This window comes from Dipodomys ordii, unplaced genomic scaffold (assembly GCF_000151885.1).
Source record: "Dipodomys ordii isolate 6190 unplaced genomic scaffold, Dord_2.0 Scaffold10, whole genome shotgun sequence".
NCBI lineage: Eukaryota > Metazoa > Chordata > Mammalia > Rodentia > Heteromyidae > Dipodomys > Dipodomys ordii.
This window is the reverse complement of record NW_012267226.1, coordinates 4,358,867-4,382,206: the sequence shown is the minus strand read 5'-3', so window position 1 is coordinate 4,382,206 and position 23,340 is coordinate 4,358,867. Positions and strand designations below refer to the sequence as shown.

Sequence of the window (23,340 nt, the reverse complement as noted above, 5' to 3'; positions counted from 1 at the left end):
CGGGGCGCTGGCGCCCACCTTAACCCCCGCCGCGCCGGGCAGAGGAGGTGTACCGGCCCTGACCGGGAGTGTTCACTATTGCCCCCAACCCTTGAAGAGCCGACACTTCCAAATTTAAAAGCGAAGGCAAAGTTAGCATGCCGTCTTAATAAGCCTGAGACGTCTTAATAGGGTCACAAAGTAATTAACTAGGAAAAGGAAGACCCTGCAGCATCCATACGTGCGCCTTTAAATGATCGCATTAATTCTATTAGCATGTAGAGTAAATTTAGAATGTCTGGATGATGTTTTAATATAATCTCATTTTTATTCCATAGTACGCCTCCCTTTTTCAGCCCTCCCATCCCCCCCCCACAAAGAAGATGCTTAAAATCCTACAGACCCAACACTAGCGTTCTAGATGTTCTCCATATACAAAATTTTAAAAAAAAATCACAGAATGCTCTTAGTACGTGAACCAGGCAAAAACCAAGAAAATGTAGGACACGTTCAACAGTGACTTTCTTACATTTCATGATTTGTGGCCATTAAATGAATATTAGGAAGCTGGAACAGAATTTGAAAAGGGAGTGGTTGGCAGAAGGGGGTGGATGATTGGAAAAGGGAACAAGAGATTCATTCGAACTACTCCAGGTACCTGAGTGAAAAAGGAAGTGGGAAATGTGGTAAGACTTTGGAGGTGGGAAAGGTGTGGGGGTGGGGCTGGGAACAACGCTAAAGAGAGGATAACACTAATCAAAATGCACCGGACATACAGGAACACATTAACTTGTAACCCTCGTGTACAGCCATTTGAAGATTAAAAATGCAATAAGATAAATTCAGCCAACTATAAGTACATTGGGATAGATGGGGAAGGGTGTATAGCAGATTTGCAGGTGTTTTGGTTTTCACATGCTGGCAGCTAATTTCATCAATAAGAGGTGTGGCTTTTTTATTCAGAAAAAGGCTGGAGGTGCCTCTGTGCCTATTTCTTCTTCCCTCTGTCTGCTGCTTGGCCTTCTGTGCCTGCACTATGGTTTCTAGTTAGTTTCAGCTCTGTTGGAATGCAGTCTTCCTCTTCTAAGACTCAGGCCTGTGCACTCTTGTGATTCACAGACTAGCTGCCCCAGCAGACCTAACTGATAGGCGTCCTCCTCAGGGATTCTCAGATTTAGCTGGTAGCACTGATCTGAATTCTTCCTGGGGCCAAAAATGGAGGCTACTATGGCTTTGGAGTTCCCCCCACCCTCCACCCTGTACCTTCTGTCAAATTCAATCATGATGCCATTACATTAAAAAAAAGGTCAGTAAAATGTTCTTCCCCAAAACCATCCAGCACCAGAGATGGAACCGTTATAAATAAACTACTGTAACTGCCTGCCTAGACTCTGGTACTACAAGTAATAGAACATTGCCACCATTAAGTAGTATCAATCATTTGCATGCAATTAATATGCTAAGGATGATGCAAGCAAGCTCCACCCACCATATCACCCTCACACTGACTACTATGGCCAACAAGACAACACTCATCTCTGGAGAGATCACAAAAGGAGGCTGAGACATTTTGCCTTTTAATTTATGAATGACTATTTATTTTGCTGGTTCCAAGGTTTCAACTCAGGATCTTATGCTCACTCAGTTTGCTGGCTCACGGCTAGCACTCTACTACTTGAGCCAATCCTCCAGTCCAGCACTTTGCAGTTAATTGGAAATAGAGTTTCACAGTCTGCCCACGTTGGCAGGATCCTCAAGGATTTTCCTGAATAGCTAGGATTATAGGTATGAGCCACAAGTGCCTGGCTGTATCTCTTCCTTAATAGTTGATCATGTAGTACTCAATCATGCAAAGTTGAGCAACTTAACACTGAAGGTTCCAAAGCTTTTGCCTTAAGTCATCAGTACACCTATTTCCCCCATCTCCTCTGGTGATTTTCAGTGGTATTAAATTCTCAGGAAAAGCCATGGACCTCTGGGGCTATCTACCTGGTACCTTTACAAATGCCTCAACCATTTTTCCTTCTTTCCCAACACAACCTCTGTTCTTCAGCACATTCAAATGGTAACAAATCCTAGTCATGGGAAAAGAGGGAGGCTCATTCTGGGCTTTGGCATCATTTCCCTACAGACCTGAGAATGGCCAGGGTGATTCCTTTGATGATCTATTCTGATTCTGTGCCTTGCATCTAATTCCCATGTAGGGACAAATGAGCATAGATTTTGCATCTAGGAATGTGGATAATGACACCAACAGGCCCTCCCTAGGGGCCCACATACATGATTAATTCCACAGGAAAATACTTAGAAATCCATTTATGATAGAAGATGGTTTATTACTACATATCTTTCTGCCACTGCTTCTTTGTTATGGCTAGGTGGAAAGATAATTCTTATAAGCAGTTAACACAGGTCTGTACACACTTGATCTGTATCTTTGTGCTGCTGTATCTTTCTCCCCGGCAGTGAGGAAAAGTGTGGACCTACAGCATCCCAATAGTTGCCAGCAGAAAACCCAACAGGCCTCAGGAAACTCTCAGGGTGAGCAAAGAACAGCTACCTATGACCTCCGATCTCATTGGTAGGCCCAGGAACCCAAACTTTATTCATAAATGGCAGTTAAGAAAGTAGTGAAAGGTCAGAGATGCCTGTGCAATTAAAAAGACAGAATGGTTTTTATTCCAGCCTACTATTGAAGTGGTTTGAAAAAGATGGAGATCAAATCAGCTGTCAATAGCTTTCCTATCCCTAATCCCTAAATATAACCAATACTTAGTGGCTTATCTTATAGCCTGTCTCTTGTTCATAACAAAAAACTGCTGGATTTATTTTATTTTTTCTTCCCCCAGCATATCTGAGTTAATGAAAAGGGGATGACAGCCAGAGCAATTTCATTATTTGTGTTCTTTATAGAAACAACTTCCTCTATGCCTCCTGGAAAGCAGATTCCTAACGAGCACCACCTCCACCTTCTTTTCCCATCTCCCTCTCCTTCCTCCCTTCCTTCCGTGCATACACATATACTGTACACATAAATCAACTTGTCACAGCTTGTCTCTGGGCTGACAGCTGTAATTGCTTCAGGTTATAAAAATATCCACAGGACAATGCCTTTCAAGCTCACAGACACGCACATGCACACACACACACACACACATGCACACACATACACACTGCAAAACAAAACCATCAGAAGCCCTTTCATAATCTTAAAACTATGAAGGAGGCTAGGGGAGTTTGCCAAGCAGACTCTGGTGTGCTGGCAGGAAGGAATCTGAGGAGACTTCTGGCAGTTTGGGCACCTATACATTGACACAGGTTTGGAATGGCAGAACTCTCTGGGAAAGGAAACATCATCTGTTTTGTTGCTGTTGTTTTGTTTTGTTTACTCTGTTCCCTACTGCAAGCTGGAGAAAGCTATGAAGTCTGACTATTCCACTGCAGTAGACACCAAAAGAACACCGGCTTAAGAAATGCCAGTTCTTCTCTACAAAGGCGAAAGGCCCCCCTCTCCTGGTGGAGATTTCAAATAGAAGCTCTGGCAAGATGAGAAATGCTGGGCAGTTAGAGAGTGGCGGGACATCAGATAGATATTGAGAGATTTAATCAGAAAGAGCAGTGTAAATCTGGATAAAGAGATGCCTCTGGGGGTGTAGGAAAGGGCTGAGCTTTGGGGAAAAAAACTCATGCTATATTTTTTTGCTTCTCTATGAATATAGGATCAAAATAAAATGGCTGCTCATCTGAGCTTCAGTCCAGCATGTTTGGATTTCTGCAGGAAGGCAAAAGGGCAAATTGAAGAAGAGAGAGGAAAAGAGGCCAGAAGTAGAGAGAACTGAAAAGGAGGGCAGGAAGATAAGGCAGAGGTATAGCTGTACCCAAGGATGTAGAAATCCATTCTACTTTTAAGAGGTGCATATAGCAGAGACCTGGTGAGAAGAATCAGTGGAGATGGACAGAAAGGTAATGGGGGAGCAAGATGAATAAGTCATAACAAAGTTAGGGTCCCAGAGGGTTCAAGAGTCAGGGGCTTTGGACAGATCTTCTTGTGTATCATTTTTAGATCATAGTAAAACCTTAGATTCATAGAATCACAGGAAAATGAGTTCTGGAAAGACTCTGGAAGGTATTTGGTGTAACTTTCTGTGTAAGAGAAATTCTGAGCCCAAAAAGGGGTTAGGGACATAAAGTTAGAAACAGGCAAAGCAGGACAAGAAGCCAGGCTTCTAATTCCAGTCCAGTGTTTTTTTTGTGTTTTTGTTTTGTTTACCACCCTGCAGCTTACAGGCTACATAATAAACTGCCTTCTTGTACTGCTTCATCTGTAAGCCAAGGAGAGAATCACAAAGGAGGGGATATTATCACTCTCAAGATAGCTCTGGATGTCCAATTAGTTACTCGAATTCAATATATTCACTAAACCAGCAAGAAGATGTTAAATTCCTCATGTGAACAAGGGATTGTGCTGAAATGCTGAAATCTAGAGAGACAAAGTTGCCTATCATCTCACATTTTTGGGCTTGTTAGCGATTTCATTTGTGTTAAGATTCGCAAGTGTTGTTGGGCACTAGTGGGTCATGCCTATAATCCTAGCTACTCAGGAGCCTGAGATCCGACAGTCATAGTTTGAAGCCAGTCCAGGCAGGAAAGTTTGAGACCCTTGTTTCCAATTAATCAGTAAAAAGCTGGAAATGGAGATGTGACACAAGTGGTTGAGTATCAGCCTTGAGCACAAAAGCTAAACAAGAGTTAAGACCCTGAGTTGAAGCCCCAAGAGTAGCACCAGAAAAAAAAAGTAGGAAAGATTCTCCACTATTGAAGTTATAATGAATTCTAACCTGTCCTCCCAAAGAAACTCCGAAAAACTATGCAGGCCTCTGCCTGCCTTTTGAGAAGAGAATATCCCATGACAATTGTCCTGATTCCCAGGCAACAACCTGGGTATCTTCCAGCTTGATTCAAAGAAACCATAAGAAAAAAAGGAATCCTCTTGAGGATGTCCAAATGTAAGAAGAGATCATGCAGTAGTCATCTATGTAGTTCATACTCTGCCTAAAAAAAGCACACTGTCTAACCAAGAAGAGAGATAAACAGCAAGCAAAATATTTCACAAAATAATAGACACAATTGTGATAAGTTCCACAAAGAAGTGGAAGAAAGCATGTGACTGTAGGTCCTCCTTGAGTCTGTAACATTGGGAAACATCTCAATAAGGACATGATGCTAAGCTGATCCCAATGGGGATCTGCCTTGATTCCAGGCAGATGGCACAGACTCTACCTGACCAAAGACCAGAACGAGGATCAATAGAAGCAGCTATTGTTTATCACCTCAGAGTGTGTTCATTTAAGCTAAAGACAGTGGTATGCTGTGTTCTTCAACCCTTGGGTATACATTCATTCATTCATATATACATTCTGTATATATGACTCACTAAAAATAACCATGGGTTTAGAAACCAGATAGAGCACAAATCAAGTCTTCATCCTCTCTATTACTATTGTGAGACCTTGGGGATATAACTCAACCTCATTTTTAAACTGGTAGCATTCTTGATGCCAGCCACCAGGGACTGGTATAAAGCTAAAATGAGAATATCCTTCCCTGGCCACCCCTGTGTTTCCCACGCTGAGATCAGAAGGGAAGGATTTGACTTTGGACTTGCTTCCTCCATTGCTAGTTGACCCACACAGGAAGTTCAGCAGAGACCCCAGTTGCAGCCTGCAGGACTGGCCTGGGAGCACTTCAGTCATTCTCATTCCAGAGACAGAGCAGGAATCTCATGCTGGGATGGGGTCAGAAAGAAGTAGTCATTCGGCCCTTCAGCCACCCACAGCAGGAAGAATGGTGACTCATTTTTCACCCCACTTTCCCCATTTTCCAATGTGCAGGCATCAAAATGGCTGTAGTCTGCACACAGAATGGATGCCTATGGGAAAACAGCCTGCACTTTAAGAAAGAGGATTGAGTTTTCTCCTGCTGTAGCAGCCTGGGAACTTTGGTCTCTTGTTTTCACCTAGTGAAAGAGCCAGAGACAGGGCCAGGGGGTGGGTTTGTGGGGGGCAGAGGGGGTAGGGTGGTTAAGACAGGGCTGCAGATGTGGCTTAGTGGTAGAGTGCTTGCCTAGGATGCATGTAGACCAGGGTTTGATTTCTCGGTATCACATGAAAAAGCTGGAAATGGCACTGTGGCCAGAAAAGCCTCACTGGCTTTTATAATCCCAAATGTCTACAAGCAAGCCTGGTGTACCTCTATCTCTGTGCCTTTTCGCCTTAGGAAGTTCCTCTTTACTTGTGTCTCTCTTTAGCCTCATTTTCTTTGGAAGTTTTAACCCTCATTTTTCCAACTAAAAGCAGCAGCAGGAAAAGAAAACTTAAATGACAGGAGAACTTATTCCATAACAAATGGGTTCAATCATACTTTTTTTTTATTGGTGATGGAAGGTTCTTGTAAATAAACCCGAAGACCTAGATCCTGGATTTAACTCACACCATCATTTTATCACTCTAGTTACCTCTTTTTTTTTTTTAAATTGCCTCTTCACTTGTCAAAAGTACCAAGATCATCTTCCTACATTGTAGTAATTGTCAAGATCTAGCTAATTCCATCCAGTGACTGAGGTACTTCTGATGATACCAGAATGATTCCACAATAAGACAACAAATCAGAGGGGAGACTAGAGGTCAAGCATAAAGAATCCCAATCCTCAGATTGCCATTCACTGGTTCTGTGGAAGTGCCCAGGTCTCTGCTTCTTGCCTTCTAAATGAGGAGCTTGGATTAGATGGCTTCTGAAAAACGTCCCAACTCTAATCGTCTGTGATTATAATGCTTCTCAACCCTCTTCTCAGAAGCAGTTTACCCTTCAGATTCACTTATCTGTTCCTCCTGTGCAGACAGAGCCTCTTCTTCTCTGCCCTTCAACTCTCCCCATTTACCAAGGTACCCACTTCAGTACTTTGTACATTCGCACAAAGTAATTAATGAGCTGCCCTGGATCTAAGGCAAGCCGATGGAAGAGTCAAGATGATTAAAAGTCTTCCGATAAAGAGTTTCTTTAAGGAAAAGCAAGTCCCACAATGCAACCAGCAATGTTAATCTTCAATAAATATGCTGTTAATATTTAACTGGCATTTATTTAAACTTACAGTAACTGTCCTATTAAATCCAAATTAATTGCCCATTTGGGAATCTTCCCCTAAAGCTTCGCTGGGACAAGGCTGTCTAGATCATACTCTATACTAGGCATCCAGCCATGGGAAAATATTTAAACAGTCCTAAAACAAGACTGTTAGGGTAGCAGGATCCGAGGAGCTATTACAGGTAAATTACAGCTAGTCGGGTGTTGTGTCTCACACCTATAATCCCAGCCACTCAGAAGGTAGATATAAGAGGACAGCAGTTCAAGGATAAGCTGGGTGAAAAGTTAGGGATGGCAGAGTACCAGAGGCTTACTACAATCCAAATGACTCAGGAGGCTGAGATCTGGGAATTGAGGTTGAAAACCAACTCCAGGAAGCAAAGACTGAGAGACTCTTATCCCCAAATAACCACTAAAAGAGCTGGGAGTGGTGGTGTGGTTCAAGTGATAGGGCACCAGCCTTGAGCAGAAATGCAAAAGGACAACACCTAGGACCTGAGTTTAAGTCCTCAAACTGGAATACAGACAGACAAACAGACATGTGCACGACACATGCACACACCTGCACACATGTACATATACACACTTTTTTGTTTTTGATGGTGGTCCTGGGGCTTGAAGTCAGGGCCTGGGTATTGTTCCTGGGCCTTTTTTTGCTCAAGGCTAGTGATCAACAACTTGAGCCACAGTTCCTCTTTTGAGTTTTTGGCTATTAATTCGAGATAAGTGTCTCCTGGATTCATATCTGCCTGGACTGGCTTCTGCTACCCTCAGATCTCAGTCCCCTAAGTAGCTAGAATTATAGGCATGAGCCTTGGGTGTGTGGCATACACATACCATTTTATGTGTCATAAGAATGCTTTAAAATGGTAGTTGTATATTTAAAAGACTAAGAGCTATGAACCAATCCCCAAGTCATGCTGCTTTAGAAAGGGCAGTGTAATTGGGTAGACCTGATCTTTGCTATCCCTGAAATCAATAGTTTTTGTTATAAATGTGATCCTAGCTGATCTTTTGTGATGTTACTTTGTTATGATTGTAATGCAAATACATTTGTCACACACACACACACACACACACACACTCATCATCATCATCATCACATCAGTGGACTAAAGAGACATGTGGAATTCAGACAAACCTGGTCAGATTGGTTAGCACTCAAGCTGGATCAACTTCAAACCAAGGCATTAAGGCTGAACAGAATCTGGACTTTCCTCAGGAAAATGAGAGCTGGATGTGATGGGACTGATTCACTCCAAAGCTGCTGAAGCTTTAGTTCACTGGCTTAGGTTTGTAGTGTTCAGTGTTTGCCTTGCAGTGGAAGGGTTTGGGGTGGAGCCGGATGGCTTAGAGACTGGGTGTAGATGTGAGGAAGTCAAGACGGGACAAGGAAAAGAAGACAGGGAGTAGCAAGGCAGCCTGCACCTTTGATAAGGATAAGCAACTATCCTATTGCAGAAATCAAGGGGTCTTTTTTTTTCAATCCATTACCTTTTTTCTCCTTTTCTTCAATCACTGTCAAGTTAGACTAAAGATACTTCAAAATCCTTACAACGTGTTCGCTAATAAGAAAAATCTTTTCAAAGCATAATTGGAAATTGGAAAAAAGCAACGAATTTGTGTGTGTGTTTGCCTCATCCTGACTTTCACACATCTGCTCATCTTTACCTTACCCTCAGAGACTTTTGCAATGAAGAACCATGGGTGGGTTTGAAGCAACCTGATCATGGGTATTCTTCCCAATCTGCTCTCCTCAGAAAGGAATTATTTTACCTCAATCTTCTATATGCTTTCTCTTTCTGGCAGCAAGTGAGAAAGGGCAGCTTGTGAATGGCTGGAGAGAGTGGACTGTTCTGGTAGCAGTTGGCTTTGGACTTTGGGTGTAAAGAGAACAGGGAATATGTTGTGAATTTGCATGTGAATGAGGCACAACAGAAGAAAATAATTTACCTCAGCTTTCACAACAGTTTTGACAAGGTGTCAGGATCAAAGATGTCTTAAAAAAAAAAAAGTAGATGAGAAGAGTATCTGTCTTTCTCCCCAAGGTAAAGAATTAGCTTAAAGCTAAGAGGCAAATCAAGGGTAGATTGACACGTTTCTCTGTGGAAAAGTATTAATACCACATTCCCCAAAGGACTGTTGCTAGGACAAATCAAATTTAATATCTATACCAGGAAATTCATCGAGAACTCTCACAAGTTTGCAGAAGACATTAAGTTCCCTTAAGTAATTAAGTCTTAGGCTGATATAATGAGCTGCAAGTAATCCAGAAAGTTATGTGCATACACTGAAAAGTGGACAGAGTGTAACATGTTTTAGGAAAAACAATCTATAATGGGCTTATAAGACATTGGACTCAAGGGAATGGGAGGAGAGGCAGTAAAGTGGACATGAACAAGGAGTCAGTAGTCTTTACTTAAATCTAGGCTTCAGAAATCACTAGTTTGACCTTGGAAGGTTTTTTCACCTCTCCATGTGTCAATTTTCTCTTCTATTAAAGAGGAGAAATATCAATAATATTTGCTGTGAGGGTTAAATGAGCTAACATATATAAAGTACCTATTGATTTACCTGGCATGTAGTTTTCACTCCACAAACATGTACTGATATTTTCTTTTTCTTTTACAATTCATGCAAGAACTTTGCAATCAGTCACTGCTTGATTGTGCTAGAGTGGTGGGCATTTTTAGAGTAAGATATTATAAATTATTGTCTGCAGTTATCAGGCTTTTCTTTTGCTGCAAAAGAAGTGGTAGGCCAAGCATTTTTGTAAAAATCATTAGAAGAATATTAAATAAATAGAAATAAGGGAAGAAATAATTACTTTGGTCAGATTTTATGTGTAAATTATTTAAATATTGTTCATAATTGTTAACCATTATTGCTCATAAATTATAAAGGAAGTTGGGTGTCAAAATGTACTTTTGTTTGTTTTGGGTGTGTGTGTGTATGTGTGTGTAAGAGAGAGAGACATAGAGAGAAAGACAGAGAGACAGAGTGACAGAGAGAGAGAGAGGGAGAGAGAGAGAGAGAGAGAGAGAGAGAGAGAGAGAGAGAGAGATTCCTGTCCTGGAGCTTAAACTCAGGCCTGAGCACTGTTCCTGAACTTCTTTTTGCTCAATGCTAGTGCTCTACTACTGCTCCATGTTCAGCTTCTTTGGTAGTTAATTGGACATAGTAGTCTCAAGGACTTTCTTGGTAGGCTGGCTTCCAGCTGTGATCTTCAGATCTCTGCCTTCTGAGTAGCTAGGGTTACAGGGAAGAGCCATAGACACCAGGCTTTTTTGTTCTTTTGAGGCAGATTCTTGTTATGCAGCTCAGGTTGGCCTAAAGCTCCAGATTCTCCCATCTCATTTCTCTGAATGGCGGAACTATAGGTGGGCCATCACGCCCAGGTTCAAAAGTCACTTGTAATTTCTCTACCTTTAACAACTACCTCTAAGAATTTGATCTCTCAGTCCTTGTCTCTGCATCTCCATCTCTCCATCTCTCCCTCTCCCTTCCCATTCTTCCTCTAAATTGTATTTCACATTTATTTACCATTCTCAACCTCTGCTACCTTTCTCTGACCTAAGCCACCATGGGTCCTTTAGTTTCTTATCTGTATTATTTAGATTTCTTCTTGTAGATGTGCTCTATCAGCTTTTGTCAGATATGGGTCATCATTTTTCGTATGGAAAGAAAGATCTAAAATCTGGTTAATCTATTAGAGGCTTCTCACTGTCATTTCAATAAAGCCTGCAATCTGTATGTAGTTTCTGAGCCCATAACATGCAGCCTCTGTATGTTTTCTGCTTTATCTCCAGGGCTGCCTTTTCAGAGTCAGCTAACTAGTCAAGATCCTATCTCATTTAAATTCTCAAAGGTTTTACTTTTCTAGCAATGGGCAGTACTACTGGCTGCAGCCCTGCCTGTTTTTCTTGCTAAATTCTTTCTACCTTTTCAGGTCTAATTTACTCATAAAGGGGAGTTATGTCATCAACTGCAGGATCTGTCTCCTACATCGATATTTCTCATAAAGTTCGCAATACTTGTCATGGTTCATTTGTCTTCTTCTTTGTTATAATCCTAAAGATTAACCGTGCCTGGCACACAAGAGGTCTCGATGCCTAGTGGTTGAATTTAAGCAACTAGCACAACTGGGGAAGCAATAACAAATTCTCGCTGGGTGCTGGTGGCTCATCATACAGTCCTATATATGCAGGAGGCTGAGAGCTGAAGATCATGGTTCAAAGCCAGCCTATCCAGGAATGTCCATGAGACTCTTATCTTTAATTAAGTACCAGGAAACCAGAAGTGGAGCTGTGGCTCAAAGTGATAGCATACTGGTCTTCAACAAAGAAGATCAGGGACAGCACCCAGGCCCTGATTTCAAGCCCCATGACCAATAAATTAAATAAAATGAGATACAATAAATTTCTGGGAAGGGCTTCCATATTGAACTCTGGGCCTGGGTGCTGAGCCCCAGCTCTTCAGTCAAGGCTAGTGCTCTACCACTTGAGCCACAGTGCCACTTCCGACTTTTTCTGCTTATGTGGTGCTGAGGAATCCCTCATGCATTCGAGGCAAGCATTCTACCACTGAGCCACCTTCCCAGCCCCTAAACTGAATTTTTTTTAAAGGCAAGCCAGGTACTGGTGGCTTATATGTTTAATCTTAGCTACTCAGGAGGCTGAAATCTGAGGATTATGGCTCAAAACCAACATGGGTAGGAAAGTCTGTGAGACTCTTACCTCCAATTAGCCACCAAAAAGCTAGAAGTGGACTTGTACCTCAAATGGTAGAGTGATAGCTCTGAGCAAAAATAAAACCAAAAAACAGAAAATATAACAATTTAGCACCCAGACCCTGCATTCAAATCCCATGACCAGCACACAAATAATAATACTAATATTAATAATTAAAGGTAATGAATATGCACATAATCCAAATATGATAACACATATTTAATGATAAAACTGCAACTACAAGTAATTTTCAAAAAAATCTTAAGAAGTCAAGATAGTTGCTTAAAGGATAAACAACAATCATGTCTGTAGGAAAGATTGTACAGGCAAAACTAAATAGCTAAATAGGATAACAGAGGTTTGGATGAATGAATGGGTGACAGTCCCACACTAGTTTATTAGGTTAGGGTGTCTGATGTATATCTCTAACCTTTGAAATAAGACTCCCATGCAGAATTGTCACTGTCCAAAACAGGTAAGTGGGACATCTGAATTGATGTAATCCAATGTGACCTTTCTAATGTCAGGTTCCCATCTGCCCAGTAATTCAATTCTCTACATGGATAAGGATAAGTGAATTATGTTCATCTTCTCCCTTACATATCCTCTATGCAACCTATTCTACAGTATCTGAGCATACTTGGTAAGGGAATTTTTTTTAAAAAAATACAGTATGTAAACATTCATGTGATTTGCATGAAATCCTCAGGAAGGTAGAATCCAGCTCTAAGCAGAACTAGGTATTAAATTTCTCATCTTCACCTCCTAGGAGATTTACTCCATATCTGACCCACGACATCCTTGCTTACTGATGGATACAGAGCATGTCTGCATGTCTCACTAAATTTCTGGGATGTGCCATCAGGTTTACCCCCTGCCTTGCTTGCCTCCTTCCTTCCAGAGGATCACTTTCTAACGGAAGGAGATGCTTTCTGATACACATCTTAAAGCTCTTGGTCTTATGCTCCTGGTCTGCCTCATTGCTTTCTCCTGTGCCCACCTACTTTCTAGGGCATGATGTAAAGCAATTGGCTGTCCAAGGAATCCTTCGTTTTTCCCTTTGATGGAAGAGAATTGTGATAGCCAAAATAAAAACCACTGGATAATGCACTGGGCTGAGTTCTCAGCTATAAATGCCTCACGACTTGCTATGTGAGAAGGTTTAACTACAACCTCATTTAGGAAACTAGCTTTTACTCTTATTTCCTGTAGACACAGTAGAATGACATAGATGATGTCCCAGAGATGCAAAGAAGTGACAAGCCCAAGGTCAGACCAGAAAACTTTCACCTAATTAAACTTGAAGTAAGTTTGGAAAGATTGTTTTTGATTGCCCAGCTGGGATGAGATTCCTGTCTTGCACTTATTTACTCAACTGGTATCTACCCCAATAGGTGACACCTTGAAATTCTGTACAATTGGGATTGGTGTATATGGCTTCAGGCTGCAGGAAAAGACACATGCTAGAAATAATTGCACAAATGGACAACAGATCCCAAGTAAAACCAGCTTACAAAGGGAAGTGTTCAATTACAAGAGGAGAGAGGGAAAAGAGGGAGATGGTATCTTGTTCCCCATCACTCTTGTTTCAGCACAGAAAAGTAAACTATATTCAATGATTAATGAGCACCAGAAGAAGAAATAAGAATAAAAATGTAAAAAAAAAATCTAGAAACATATGTTTCAAGCTTTTCTCTGAGGCCAGCTGCTTGTACCTCTCCACAGGCAGACACCAGTGCTGCGATTCTTTCTTTCTTAAGAGAGGCAGTGCGGTCCTAAGAAGGACAGCCTTTTCAGGTTGTTCTTATTCATCCGAAATAGGAGAGGTTTCTAAATCAGGTTATATAAATATTTCCAGGACAGTCACTATGCTCTTGGGAGAGATAGCTAACTACATTCTCATAACAAATCCACTTTAATCCCAATATCCAACTCTGATGCACGCCCCCCCTCCCAGCACCTCTATCCAAGAATAACATTAATATTAATCAGACTATTAGCCAGGGTGTTCGGTTTGAATCTGAAAAAAACTGAGAAATGATCTTATAAATTATTTTCCAAGGATATCATCTTTAAGCATTAACAAGCATAACTGACTGTGAATTCTGGGAATTGAGCATAATGACATGGAAATTGACAGGACACAAATGCCAAGAATTCTGTTAACCTTTAATATCTTTTTAAAAAACCTCTCCCCTTGTAATTATCTCTTTCCTTTGTTTTAAATGTTACTGATGAATATGTAGAGGCATAAGCAAACAATAGAGTAGGTAGACCATAGAATCTTGGAATCTTAAAGTTTCCCAGGTGTCCCATAAGACAATTGGTAAGAAGTCGAGTACTTGGAATTTGGCTATTGCCAAACATTCTCTGTCTTGCTATTTACTCAGCTTCTATGCTCATAGTTTCGGTGCTCAGTGGAAGCACCTTTGCATTAGTAATGACGGCAAAAACATAGGGCTAAGACATTAGATGCCCAGTATCTAATGCGATTCCTGAACTGTTCTGTGTCTTCGGAAGATTCTATACACCATTGCCATGTGTCAGTTTTCCTTTCTGTAGAGTGAGTGTGATGACATTTAGGACCAACAGCCATAGTATTTGCATAGTGCTATAAACTTTACCCAGTTCATATCTATCCCTTATTTCACTGAGGTGCAAGTATTGTGCATATTTTTCTACCTCGTGTCCAGACTCACTCTCCTTTGCCATTTTTTTTTGCTCTCTTTATGATTTTTACTAAATCTAAACTCATCCATCTGCTTTGAACCCTGGCTCTGCCTAAGTCAGGGCTTTCTTAATGGGAAGGACCGCTTCTTTGAGGAATAGCCCAGGTGGTTAGGATGAGTATAAAATCTGGGTGAATTCTGATGTTCATCTTAACTGGAGGGGTATGGCTGACATCCAGTACAAAGTTCAAGGAGGTTAAAAGCTCAGGGATGTGCTCAATGTTTACTCCTGGATGTCAGGTACCTGCCAGACATGTAAATGAGTGGAACCTTTTTCTTTCTTTAAGCCTTCAAATGTACTCTATTTGCCAAATAAACACATGTATTCTTCCAAGGTTTTAATGTTTACTAACTCTCCAGGAATGAAAGATGAATTTCCCCAGATCTTTATTAAGTAGTATCGGTACTTTGGAAAAATCACATAATCACAAGGGATGCTTCTTGTCAGTGTGTGAGTCCTGAGTTCTACAGGCCAGTGTCTATCACCATGTAGCTCAGCTGCATTCCTGGTTGGTCTATAGATAGACACAGCTATACCTCAGGTTCAGTGCCTCTTATGGTGTTCTGTGCCTAAAGATTCACTGTTACCAATTGTTTTCTATTTCTTTTTTATTTTCAAATCCAGTTAGGACATGGCATAGGTCAGTTTTATATTGGTATGTTACCTAAGAATTTACATCTTTCATAGTAATGAAGAGCTTATAAGTTAAGTTTCAAAAGTAGTAGGTGTTATAAACAATAACATAAAAAACCAGCTTTATTTTCATGAAATAGAGCTGTTGACCAATTCAGGGAATTTCAATGATTCCCCTGCTTTGATATGTAATCTAAACTCCCAGGTTTTCCAGTGCAAAGCAATCCTAAGCTAACTAAACAGTACTCATCTTTGCCATGGCTACACCTCAACCCTCCCCTAACACTCAAAACCCAGTCAACCAACACTGGTCATGCTGCTTGACAAGTTGCACTGCAAAGTACAAAGTAGGTATGTGCTCAGAGTTTTGCTCTCCAGATGCCTTCTTCCAAACTCCGCTTCCTAACTTCCACTCACACAGAAGCAGTTCAAATTTCATTTACTCCATGAAGCACTTTTGTAACTAACATCTCCTATGCCTTTCTCTGCACTGGTAGAAATTAACCCTTTGTTAGTGTATTTGTGTGTACATGTATTTGCTGATTAAAACTGAGAGACACAAACACACACTCCCATCACAATATAAGACCACTCATATACATATCACAATAAAGAACTTACTACGCATGCATAGCAACATACAACATACCACATGTGTATCACAACATAGAATTTGCACATACATCTCACAATCTAAAGCTTACTACATATTTATCATAATATAGAACTCATTATACACATATGTCACAATATAGAGCCTGTTACATACACATATCACAGTGTATTACCTAGATACACATCTCACAATACAGAACTTGGTATTACACACCCACACCCACACACACACATACACATACTCACATCATCCTGTAGGACTTGTACAATGCACACATGTTTCTTTGCATTCTAGTTGACTGTATATTTGTCTGATCTTGCCTACCATAGGCTAGAAGCTCTTTGAAGGGAGGTACCATCGTTTCAGATTCATTTTTGTACCTTCCCAATACTCAGCAAATGTGTATGTGACCCAGAGCATAAGTTCAATAAATATTCATTGAATGGAATTGGCCTTTCTGTAGTTGAGATAGTCTAAGCACTATTATCTTTATTTCGTGCATGAGGAAATTGAGCTCTAAATGAGTTCTGAAAGGTTATTTTATGCACAGCATCAGATGAGACACACCATAGAAGTGGAAGATATCACTGCCAGTCCAGATCTGCACCTAGGAAAGAGCTACAGAGGTTGGCCTATATTTTCACTCAGGGGGAAAAAAGTATTCATACCATTATTCATACCTTTATTTCTAGATCACCTTTCTAATAGACAGGTGGGTATAAATATGATTTTATGTGTCATCACTGGTGAGAAACCTTCCACTTCTCAAAACCTGATCACTAAATAAAGCTGCAGTTTCCTTTGTGTTAAGATGAAGTTCTATCAGAATTTGACTAGAAATAAGACATGGAGTTGGATGGAAGTTCAATGGCGCCCCTCTTAACCAATGGGAGAAAGGTCTATCTCCAGAGAATACCTTGCCACAGTGCCAGCCTGACACTGACCCATCCATCACCATTGAAGCCTGCCCTTCTTACACGCTGCTAGAGTTGGAATGGAAGTGGCCTTTTAAGAGAACATTGTCTTCAGAATGTGTGAAGCAAGGCTGACAGAGAAAGGAAGATTCATTCCTGACACCAATCACACTAATATCCGTCACCAAGATGACATTTTCCCTTTAATGATGAAAAATGCATCAGCATAGAGGGAGGAGAATGAGTAACCTCTGTGGTGCTCTGAGCCGTGCACAAGCCCTACTGCTACCGCCACTGGTTTGCAAGTTGGAAGAAGGTGAGGGGACCCATGGCCAATGTATCATTGAACAAAATCAACCTCCCCCCGTTTGGAAGAGAAGAGTGCAAGCAGATGGAAGCCTGTGGGTTAGGCATGTCACTAAACGTCTGACCAAGTTTCTGTTAGGCCTTCTGCCTGGTTTCGGTCTCCATTTCCTTCAGGCCCCTCAAGTAGGGACTCAGGGCTGATTTTACGGGGCTGTAATATCTATATTTTACCAGATCCAATTCCCCAGTGTCTGCAAACCTCACAGGAAGATGTAACTGCTGAGACCCCATTCTCTCCTGTGTGAAAGGGCTCAATGGAGGAAACCTGCCAGGCAGGCCTGTGTGCACATTTTGGGCTTGGGGCCCTGTGGGAGGATCTGTAAATGAGGGCGATCTACAAAAAGGAGAAGGTATCATAAAGTTAAAGCATTATAGATCCGTCTGCACACACAAAGAGATCAGGTCTGCAGAGAAATGAAACATATAGCTGGTGGTTAGAAAGGACACAATTATGTCCCAAATGCTCACAGACTGATTTCCCAACAATATCGAATCTTTAGCCCACATGAAACCTTTGCTCTTCTTCTTTCTTTACAGGTGATGCTCATTACTACCACAGAGGCTGATATAGCCAGATATTTTCTTCTCCTTCTCTGTGTCGTTCACAGCTATGAATGGCCACATCATACAGGAGAAAGACTGGATATTCCTTCCCAATAAAAAAGAAGCATGAGCCTCTTGTCCAGTCCTCTATCATTTCGTCTTTGATCATGGTCTTCTGATGGGGGAAGACAGGGAGAAAAGTAGCAATCTTCCATTCATGAACGCATGATGCAGTTTCTAACAGATGGAGCTAACTCTGGGGTTCTTGTTCAAGGGTCAGAGTTGAGGGTTTGGACATTTTGCCTCCAGGCTTCTTTGATATCCTTACTGGTAATCCTCTGCTTGTTAGGAGTTTGATTACATGCTGCTAATACCACCCAATGTACCTTAGTCCCATTTCCCCGGGGCAAATCATGTGTTAACTTGGAAGACAGTGTTCTCAGATCTTGGGATTCAGCTCTGGCTGCTGCTAGTGAGTGTCTGCCTGTCTCCCGTCAGCTTTCTCTTATTCCTTCATGCTTATAAATACTGGTACACCCAAGAATCATGCGACACCAGAGTACTTGTAAAGTTTTTATACTTTCCCAATTCTTTGCAACGTTAATTAGCACAACACCCACTCATTAGCTAACCTGCCAGCAAAGCAACTCCACACTATCATTTTTTTATGAAGAAGGAAACTGAGTCATTTATATTCCCTTATTTGCATGAGTGGGTCTCTGGCTCCCCCTCTCCTCCTCCTACATTCTCACTTTCAAATATATTTTAGTCTAGCTATGATGAGGTTTTATTTTTTCCAAAGGACCTTCCCCTGAATAATTGAGCCACAAAGTAATACATATATATAAGCAGATTATTTTAAACCTCTAGCCCTAATATGACTCCCTACAAATAACTAAGGCCGCACTGCTCTATTAGGGTCAAATGAGCTACCTTGCTATCCTTCTCAACTTACTCAGCCTCTGGGTAGGGTATCCTTTTACAAGGTGAAACCCCCCATGGAGAGCTCAAAGGTCCAAAGTAACTTCTAAGTGTTGCAAATAACACTAAAGGCTCTGCCCTAGAGGAGAAAAAGAATATGTAAAGGATGTTTCCCAGGGAAAATCAGCAGGCAATGGGAGGAAAGCTTCCTGTCTGGAAGCAGAAGAGCTGCTCAGCCCCTGCAGTGGGTCACCTGCAAAGCATCAAGGTGAAGTCCTGTCAGGGGAAACATGCTCCTGGCGCTAGAGAGTACAGGCCGGTCTGGCACCATTGGATTTCAGGGCAAGCTTGCAGGCTAAGCTTTCTCTATTACACTTGCCTGTGAGTCCATTTGTTTCTGGGAGGAGAGCAAGCTGCTGGCTTAGACAACACAGGATCCTTCTGTTAACTCCCACTCTAGGTCCATTCACATGGGTGCGAGATTTGTCCTTGTAATGCCTATGCCACAAAATGTCCACTAGAGGCACTACAGTCATCTACCATCCAAGGGAACTGTGCATTGAAGAATGTAGATGACAAAGTACTAAATAGCCTACTATGTTAGAAACTAGCCAACACCTTTTTTTTTGGGGGGGGAGTGCAATCCTGTGGCTTGAACTCAGGGCCTGGATGCTGTCCCTGACATTTTTAGCTCAAGGCTAGCCCTCTACCACTCAATTCACAATTCCAGTGGTAGTTAATTGGAGATAAGAGTCTCAAAGACTTTCCTTCCCTGGGTTGGCTTTGAACCGTGATCCTCAAGTTTCAGCTTCAGTAGCTAGGATTACAGGCACGAGCCACTGGCATCTTTATAATAAAATACACTACACAGTAGTTGAAAGAAGCTGCAACATACATAATTTTAATTCTTATTCATTACTTTGCTTATAAAATGTTTCATAAACTGTTGAAAAGGAGAAATATGACCCTTCCTTGCACATTTATAATAAACACAACAGACATCAAAATGTGAAGTCTGCATAAATAATTATCTAATCCAATTTTCCTTTAGCCAGCATGTCCAGCAAAACCATATCCCCATCTAAAAATAAGTAAATCAAGCCTTATATTCATAAAGAAAGTTAAGTTTCCACCCTAAAAATGTACACGATTTTAGTCTGTCATGGAGTCTTCTAACCTCAACAGCAAGACTTATTTTTACTTAGTGGCAATTTAAGAGACGTGAGACTCTTAGCCCTCTCTTTGGGGAATACTCTCTCTGCTGTGGCTCATTTGAGAGGAGGAAGAAGACATGATCTGAAAAGATCAGAGAAAGACTTCAATTTAACACCATATGGGAGAGAATCCACACTATCATTAAGGCCTGATATGGTAGTTCATGCTTTGTAATCTCAGCAACATAGTGGGGCAAAAGTAAGAGCGGCTAGTCCTGACACCAGATCTCTATCTGAAAAATAACTAAAGCAAAAAAGGGCTGGTTGTATGTGGCTCCAGTGATAGAATATTTGCGTGGTAAGCTCAAAGCCCTGAGTTCAAACCCCTGAGTTTAAACCCCAGTATCTCCGAGAAAATCTAACAAACAAACAAACAAAAAAACACCTCAAATGTCAAAAAGCAAGCCTAGTGGGGGAAAAAAAAATCTGACACAGAGAAGAAAAAGGAAGAAAGGCCCAGATGTCTGAGCAGTGTAACAAGCTCGCCATTCATATCACAGCCTGTCAATTGGGAAAAAGCAAGCATTTGTTGTCCACTGAACAATAGGCAGGATTTATTGACCAGAGAGGCTGAGGAAACCAGGTACAGTTTCCAGAGTAAAGAGCACCATGGGGTATCTTCCTGGGTGGCCCAACTGGAGGAAGACCAGACCTGCTGTCAAGCAGGGGCTCTCCTTGTGATGTTAGTCTCCTTGATCTCATGACAGCATGGGGCCACACACAAAATATGCTCTGCATTCTAAAAAAAAAAAAAGTGGCAGTGAGGCTTCTTTCTTAGGTATTCAAATGACTAATTTAGATTCCTTATTCTCCTCAAGTGTTTTCTCAAGTGCTTTTCCCAACTTGCCTGGAGGCTGCCAGTGGTATACCAAACTCCATTCCCTCTTGGTCAGTCAAACCATGCCAAGACAGATTCCAAATGACCCTGTCTTCTCCATAATCCTCTCTGTCATGCAAATGAGGAAAAGGGTCTCTCTTCCACACTTGTGTAGTATTTTTCTTTTTTTCTTTTTCTTTCTTTCTTTCTGATTTTTTTTTCTGACTCTGAGCTTGGACACAGGGCCTGGACAGTGTCCCTAAACTTCTTCTGCTCAAGGTTAGTGTTCTACCCCTTCCAGCCACATCTCCACTTCTAGCTTTTTATTTGTAATTCATTAGAGATAAGAGTTAGTGAACCCTTAGATCTCAGCCTCCTAAGTAGCTAGGGTTACAGGCTTGAGCTACCAGTGCCCAGCTTTTTGCATCTTTTGTAATACTCCCAGGCTACCTTTTTACAGCTGGGTGGAGACTTTATAGTTATTTATCTTTATTGTTACTAAGACCTTTGTCTTTTTAATTAGATCAAGTTGCTTTCCAGTGGAAAGCACCACCAAGCCATGTAGGTCAATGCTCCTATTTTAAAAATGAAGAATGGAGGGCTGCAGAGTTTACACAATTAGGCAAGTTCACAGGACTAGGCTGGGGCAGAACTGGAAACCATTTGCACTGTGGGCTCAGGGAAATGCTCATCTACATTGAGATCAGGACAGAAGGGTGAAGGAATGAAGAATTCTGACAAATCTTTGAAGCCTGCCATCTGATGACTAAGAGTGGTCAGGCTAGAGACATATATAATTGACACATAATCCTCAAATAACCTCATTTTAGAGATAAGCATCTCATTCAGCACCAGTCTGGGATGATAACATCAGCAACATGCAGTATCTGTTCCCATCCAAAGCTCATTCTGAGTTTTTTGACAAGCAGCTGGGGTGGTGGTGTTTTCATTCAACTGGCTGAGTCTGAAAGTTTCTTCTGATAATTCTGCTTTTATGCATAAAAATGAACAGAAAATCAATCTAGCACTAATAAAAGATGATTGAAAGTTGCCAATATAAACCCACTCAGGCCCCCATGCGCTACAGAAAAGGAGAATACTCATGGATTTCCTGGTCCCAGCTGTAAACCCAGAGTGCTCAGCTCCCAAAGCTGCCTCTCCCTGCACTCAGCAGGCTGCTGGTGGTTATTACAAGCCCATCTCCTTACCATTAGCCAGGCAATGCCAACTAATTGCAGTAATGAACAGGCTTCATTCATATTGAAGGAAAATCTCAGTCTGATCTCTAGCAGCATTTGTAGATTCAAAGTGTGCTGAGCAAGTGCTGTCTCCAAGAGGTGTGCTGTGTATCTCTGCACAGAGGTCAAGTCTCTGAGGGTCAAAGTTCTGGTGCCTGTGACTGCTTGCGCATGCACGTGCACTAAGTAGCAGAGTTAGGGGCTTGCCTTTGGAGCAGAGAACTGGGTCAGAGAGGAGGGCAGGCTGGAGAGATGGCTTTGGGTGTGCTGAGGAGGAGGAGCCCGTGAGCAAGAGGAATGAGACCAAAGGCAGGGAATTTGAAAGGATGCTCAATTCATGTTGAAGTAGGATGTCTGCCTGGAGAGGGCTCCTGTAAAGACATCTCTCCTTAGTTTGGGAAACAATCACACAAAATAGGTGAACTACAGTGCACAGAGAAACCAGGGCCTGCAAGCTTGTGGCTAAAAAACCATGTAGCAGCTCCCAGACAAACCCAAAGGAAGAAGACGCCTTCCCTCGAGGATCTTCTAATGTAAAAGAAAAGAAAGAAAGCCCACACACTGGGCCATCAAAGTCACATGCAATGTGACAAACTGAGTAATTATGTATTACTTAGCACAGATCAAAGGAACGAGCGGCTGAATAGCAGTGTGTGTGTGCTTGTGGGAGTGCAGCCTGTCCTGCGGGTAGGGGTGTGGGGTCGCCACTGGGACCTAGCTTACCCACAGATCACAGACCTTAAAAGAAAGGTGGCGGTGAGACTCATTTATATCTAGGAGCTGAATTGGAGTCTGCCTGGTCCTTCTCTTAGGTTCCTTTGTTTGGTTTTCATGGAAACCTGTGCTTCTGGGGAACTCTAGGCATGCTGGTTCCAGGCAGATGTTGCTCATCTCTGTCCCTCATTGTCTTAAAAATGTGCCTCAGGGAGATGAGCTATGGTTTCTCCTTTCCTACCAGTGTAGAAAAGCAATAAATTACCCAGCGTTTCCTAAAATCCAGACATTCCTGTTGGATGCAGATGACTCTAAGCAGCCTATGACAGGGGAACCATTTACGGCTCTGTACAGCTACACAAAAGAGAAGGGAGAACGGAAGGCACGGATTATGTCCACCGTCCTTATCGCTGATGAAATATAAAATTAAATAAGAGCTGGATTCTGTGGCACCGGATCCAAAGCCCTGTCTCTCCCATCACCCCAAGGGTCCTCATCTAGTCACCCCCTTCCTTCTTCCTCCCCACAGGCTGGGAAACTTTGTCACTTTAAAATTTAATTATATAAAATCCTGCTCCCTTTACCCCCTGTGGATGAGCAATTGTTCTGCTATTTCTATAAAACGCCACAGGAAATATGAAAATAGGAGGCAGGATTTGGAGCAAGACTGTTCCTGAATGCCTGTGGTTAGCTTCGGAAATGGTTGCAGGGATTTTACATCTGTCACTGGGAAGTGGAAGGTGGGTGTGTGGAGGGGGGAGGGAAAGAGAGAGAGAGAGAGGGAG

At 41.8% G+C, this 23,340-nt stretch overlaps 1 protein-coding gene across 2 annotated transcripts in view; it reads right to left on the bottom strand.

Moving 5' to 3' along the window:
* Nucleotides 1-23,340, bottom strand: part of Ntm (neurotrimin) — a 1,030,143-nt gene that overhangs the window by 433,433 nt on the left and 573,370 nt on the right. Inside the window, exon 1 of one of the 2 annotated variants that reach the window (XM_013009576.1) lies at nucleotides 501-532. The exons of the other annotated variant lie outside the window; for it this stretch is intronic. The gene's annotated coding sequence lies outside the window, so the exon portion shown is untranslated. Of the gene's footprint in view, nucleotides 1-500; nucleotides 533-23,340 lie in introns of those variants that run through there. 2 annotated transcript variants of the gene reach the window in all.